Here is a 5,682-nt window from a genome sequence, read left to right as displayed (position 1 = left end):
GCATCGCATGGGTTTTTCCATCAGAACGCGCATGCCTTGAAGAAGCAGTTTCAGTTGACGCCAACGGAGGCTCATGACATTGTCGAGTCATGTGACAACTGTCGTGTGCTTGCTGCACCTTTGCCGGCAGGGGTAAACCCCAGAAGCCTTAGTGCCTTGGAGCTTTGGCAGACCGATGTCACCCAGATTGCCGAGTTTGGCCGGCAATAGTAAAGAAACAATCTTTCAAATCAATGACAACTATTTGCCATTCCTGTGGAATCATTGTGGGTGTAGGAAGGCCTGGTTGTAAAGCTCCCATTGTTGCCATTACAGCATTTATCTGCCGTAAATCATGTAAAAGTCTCCATTTTCCTGATTTCTTTTTTATTACAAAAACAGGGGTATTCCAGGGGCTGAATGATTCTTCAGTATGACCCGCTTGCAATTGTTCTGTGACTAATTCTTGCAGGGCAGTAAGCTTTTCGGTACTAAGGGGCCACTGATCAACCCAGACAGGTTTATCTGTTAACCATGTGAAGGCTACAACTGGACGTTCACCACCCTGCACCACAGTGGCCCCTATTAAAAATCCGTGGTAATTTTGACACCCCACTGAGACAAACAATCTCGTCCCCACAAACTTTGAGGAGCCTCGGCAACATAGGGTCTGATGTTAGCTCGTTGGCCATCAGGATGTTTCACATTAATTACAATGGCTGACAAGCCACCTGTTGTAGCACCACCCAACCCTATGAGTCCAAAACTTGCATGAGTGAGAGGCCACGCCTGAGGCCAACAAAGTTGCAAGAGTATTGTAACATCTGCTCCAGTGTCAATCAAACCTGTTACCGATATGGTTCCTGGACAATATCCACTGGCTGTGAGGATGCATGTCTTTTCTGGACGGTTCTCCGTTACTTTCTCAGTCCAGAACACTTGAGGTACTCCTGTTGATCCAAAACTTCCTGTGCGGCGACTTCGGTCCACTGTATTGGGAACAGAACTCACAAAGGGTACAAGTTGAGCTATGCAAGTTCCTTTCTGCATAGTGACAGGGGGGTCATCAATTGATACCTTAGCATGAATCTGTCCTAAATAATCAGCATCAATAAGTCCTAAATGCACATGAATACCTTTAAGTGTAGTACTTGATCTCCCTATCAAAAATACACTCAATCCGTGTCCTATTGGGCCAAAGGCGTCAAGGGGCACTTTGCATGTTTCTTTTGTCAAAATAGTTACTGTTTTGGCAGTGGGTATATCAGTCCCTGCGGACCCACTTGTTGCCCCTGTGTATTGTTCACAAATGGGTAGCTTTGCAGTACCAGGAAGGCCCATAATTGCTGCTGTATTTGTGTCCCCACACGCCCCTTCGTGTTCTTGTTCCTGTTTCCCTGCAACAGCTGACTCTTTGCATGATATTTACTCCTGCATTGTTTAGCATAGTGTCCAAATTTAGCACTATGATTGCACATTACATTGCTGCTTGCATTTGACTTAGATGTTATTTTCTGGGTATTAACTGTGCCCTTATGTGCCCTTGCTGTCCACAATTATAGCATTTCGATGGAGGTCTTAGAACTGCAGCAAGAGCTGCAATTTTATGCTCTTCTGAACCAACTTTTGAGCAAGCAGTAACCATTTCAGGCGATGTAGGTTCCCCAGGTAAGGTGTCAATAATCTTTCTGCAGGCTGGGTTTGCATTTTCTTTCGCCAGTTGTATACACAATCTATGTTGCAAAGGTTCATAATCTACCTATTTTTCAATAGCTGCATCAAGCTTTTCCACAAACTGCAAAAATGGTTCTCTCATTCCTTGTTGTATAGTAATGTATCTCTGTTTTGGAGCTGCCATTTCCATTGTTTTAATTAAAGCACTCATGCCTATTTGCTGAGCTTGTGTCAAAATTGAAGGATCCCACCTTGCCTGTAAATCTGGGTTGGCAAAAGGCCCAGTGCCCAATAAGGCATCAACACCCACAGCATGACGAGGGTCATGTTGAGGCAGCTGCATATTTGTTAAAGCTGTACGTTCAGCCCCTCATCTCCAAGTTTCTTGAAACACACCATACTGTACTGGTTGGAATAAAATTGCAGCAAGATGCATGATGTCATAAGGTGTAAGCATATCTGCATTAGTTACATGTATTAATTGCATTACCTCAGAGGAATTAACACCAAACTGAGCCTCTTTCGATTGGAGATCTTGCACAACCTTCCAGGCAAAGACGTGATGACTATCATTCTGCCCTGTTCCAGGAACTGCTTTAAAAACTGGAAAAGCCATAGGGTTATCACAAGCAACATTTGCATTAGCACTCTGTTCCTGAGGTACTTTTGGGGCACCTACTCTTTCTATTATGCCCCAATTCCTTTCTTCAGCTGCTTTCTTCCTAACAAATTCCCAAAACTTCTGAGGCTGTGGAGGAAGCACAGTTACTTGACATGGAGGCAAAGTCCACGGGCAGTAGGGCTAGATCTATTAAAAGGTGACCTGTCAAGAGTTCCTTCCCCCAACTCAGGTGTTACTGCAGGTGACTCTTCACTTGATTCGCTGTCACTGTCAGGCAACGGAGGATACGACCTTGAACACTGTTCATGCAGCTCAGAGAGGAGCAGCGGGCCAAATGTCTGGGCTAGAGCGAAGGGAAGGTTGGGCAGACAGCTGGGTTTCTCTCTCTGCTAACGACATTTCAGCTAACTGGCGCAGCAGTGTAGTATACACAGGCACCATCGCAAGCTGCTGTGCAGGTGTGAGATAAAGAGGTTTAGGGTTCTGATAAGGAGATACTTTGGCATCCAACCCAGAAGCTCTGCCAGCTTTCACGGAAGCTTTGGTAGCCTGCTTGGTAACTTCCATGGCACCTGCACCTTCTTCAAGGATGGATTCAACAAGTTCCCCATCAGAGGCCCCATCTGACTCATCCCTCCTGTCAGTCTCTGTTATCAAGCCCGATTCTTCGTCCATGTTGCGCTCTGCCTGTTCTCACTGTTTTCCATTCCTTTAATTCCTCAAAAAGCAATCCCCAAGTAACAGATAGATCGACAACAGTCTGTCCCCGACTTTTTTCCATGCTTTAACACTAAATGACGAGTCAGGATCAGTGCCAAAATCCTGTGATTTAGCCCACAGCAATATACTATGAAGGGCATAGTCAGAAGTATTAATTCCCTTATTTCTTAACAAAACTTTCCATGTAGCAAAAACAGTCACTTCCTCTTTAGATAAGTTATTTCCCATTATTACTAGTTGGTGGCTCACCTGCTTCCAGGTGTCTTGATAGGAGAAAATCAGGTCCGGACCTCCCTGTGGCTTCCACACACTACTCTCAGCTTCACCAATGCCACCTCCCCCACTACTCCCCAGTGGGTCACGGTTGCCAGTCAGTCACTAGGACCCCGAATGGGTCCAGACCGAGTATGTTGTTCAGGCTGTTGTTCCACTTGGTGATCATCAGATGTCGCTGTCGAGGCGGTCGCGACACAAAGCAGAGACCACAAGCAGTCCCAGATGGCAATTCTTTATTATCAAAATTGGCTGACCTTTTATACACTTTTTAATTGTTTATACTTTTTCTACCCCAACTATTGGCCACAATAAATCAACATAACACCATTGGTGAAAAGTAACAGTGACTTCAGCTAACTTTCTAAAAATACTTTGTCCAGCTGCAAAGTTCTCTCCTTATCTTTCTTCAATTCCTCTCTTCTCTTGATCTCCTTGGTAACAGCCCTGGAGAGAGCTCCTTATCAGCTTCTTCTTGCTTCTCAGGGCCCACTGTTAGCCCCTTCCACAACCCAAGAGCATCCGGGGTTGGCCAAAAACATTTTGAGATTCTGTAATACCTGTGGGTGGATATTAACAAGTGACTTGAGAACAAAGATACCTTATTTCTGTATTGTCCTGTTGTGAGTGGGAGTGAGACATATTAAAGAAATAAAAGTGAGTGTGAATGAGTGAATGAAAGTATATTGTGATATGGATTGTGGATTTAAAGTGTAATTTTTCTGGAAGAAGGTGGATTGTATTTTTCCAAGCTGTGAAGAGTAGGAGGTGTTCAAGTTGTCAGGGGGATGGATTGGATGTCAGGGGAATGGATTTCTCATGAGGAAATGAGACGGGGAGCCAGAGAAAGGGTCTGGGACCCCCTGGAAATGTTGCCTCTCCCTGTCTCCAGTTTCTCTGCTCATGCCAAGAGCTCCAGTGTCCCTACCCGTATCAGCTTCCTTGCCTATGTCAGGAGTTTCAGCCCTCCCTGCCCATACTGACCGTGATCACTCCCGTCCCCGCTGTGACTCTGGAGCTGCCGGCTCCTACCTCTGTTTCTTTGTTGATTCTGGCGTTCCTGATGGCTTCTGCTCCTAATTCCTTCCATTTTTATTGGTTCCAACCTCACTGCTGACCCCCCCTCTTGTCTCTGCTCCCTCGGTGATTCCAGCTCCGGCTGTATCTGTGGGAGGGGTTCAGGAGGGGGGCAGAACCCTGGTGTGGTCAGGGTCCTGAGGAGGGACTAGGGATGCCTGTTTCAGCTGCAGCAGGGGAGGGCACCCTCACTTAGAGGGAGATTTGGAGGTGCTTTGGGGGAAGTGCCCTGTGAAGGAGTGGGAAGATCATGGGGTCTGTTTTCTGGGGAATGAATGCCATCTGGAGCCTTTGATAACTTGGGAAGCAGGCCCCCGAGAGGAATTATTGGAATTTGTGGTTGATTCTGGGGCAGAGAGAACGTGTGTGGTGGAGATTCCAGGGAGATATGATATGGGTGGTGATGTGGTGAAAGTGGCAGGGGCCGAAGGAGAAAGGTTTAAAATCCCTGTCATTGAAGATGGAGTAATTAGGAGACAGTGGCATGGGGATAGGAGATGTCCTGTTGGTTCCTGGGGCAGGCATCAGCTTGTTGGGGAGAGACTTGCAGATGCAACTGGAAGTGGGGGTTGTACCAGAATAGGAGAGAGCTGTGGAATTGCTTTTAGAGCTAAACTAGTTGTGTGTACACCTCGTGCCGTCCAAAGTTTGTTGAATCAGAGAAAAAAAAAAAAAAAGAGGAAAAATAGGGGGGAAAATGAAAAAGGATGAAAAAAACTGATTGAAAAAGAAAAAGGGTGATTAACAGACTCTAGGATGTTGGAATGTGGAATAATGATATCTCGATACTGGAGGAGGACAGGAGTTTGAATACAATTTCTGTATGAAGGGCAGGGAAGCGTCTTAACAGATGGCTGTTTTGGAAGTTGTTCAGTGCCGAACTGGGGTTCGGGAAGGTTTAGCAGAACAAGCCCTCCTTGAAGGGAAAAGAAAATATGTTGATGGTTTGTCCAGATGCTTACTAAAGAAAAAGAATGTCAGGAGCATCTGGGGATGCAAGGTTGGGGGTTGTCAAGATTAGGAGGTGTTTGGCCACTCTCGTGCGAGCGGCAAGGTCTCAGGGGCTGCGGCAGGGGCCAATTTATGGGGGCGACCTGGCTCAGAAACTCCCAGTGTTCGCCCACCCGGTGGAGGCGGCGCAGGGCGCAGTTTGCATGGGGCGCCGCTGGGGGTTGAAGGCTGGCTTGGTTGTGCCGCGGTCCTGGAGGGTGTGGGGTTGCCAGATGCGCTCGCCACCCCAGCAGCGGTGCTGGGCGCAGATCGCGCGGGTTTGCTGCTGAGGAGCCAGCTGGCTCAGTGGCGAAGCTGCCTGGGGTGGCTCCCAGCCTGCTGGGGTC

At 47.2% G+C, this 5,682-nt stretch overlaps 1 long non-coding RNA gene across 1 annotated transcript; it reads right to left on the bottom strand.

Moving 5' to 3' along the window:
- Positions 1-378: 378 nt before the first annotated feature.
- Positions 379-3,363, bottom strand: LOC137464322 (uncharacterized). The gene is made up of 2 exons (XR_010994187.1): positions 3,245-3,363; positions 379-968 (listed from the first exon to the last, which is right to left on the bottom strand). It is a non-coding gene; the product is annotated as an uncharacterized lncRNA (long non-coding RNA).
- Between the last annotated feature and the right edge of the window lie 2,319 nt (positions 3,364-5,682).

Source organism: Anomalospiza imberbis, chromosome W (assembly GCF_031753505.1).
Source record: "Anomalospiza imberbis isolate Cuckoo-Finch-1a 21T00152 chromosome W, ASM3175350v1, whole genome shotgun sequence".
In the NCBI taxonomy this organism is placed as follows: domain Eukaryota; kingdom Metazoa; phylum Chordata; class Aves; order Passeriformes; family Viduidae; genus Anomalospiza; species Anomalospiza imberbis.
Note: the sequence above shows the minus strand (reverse complement) of the source record. Positions and strands in the feature narration are given on the sequence as shown.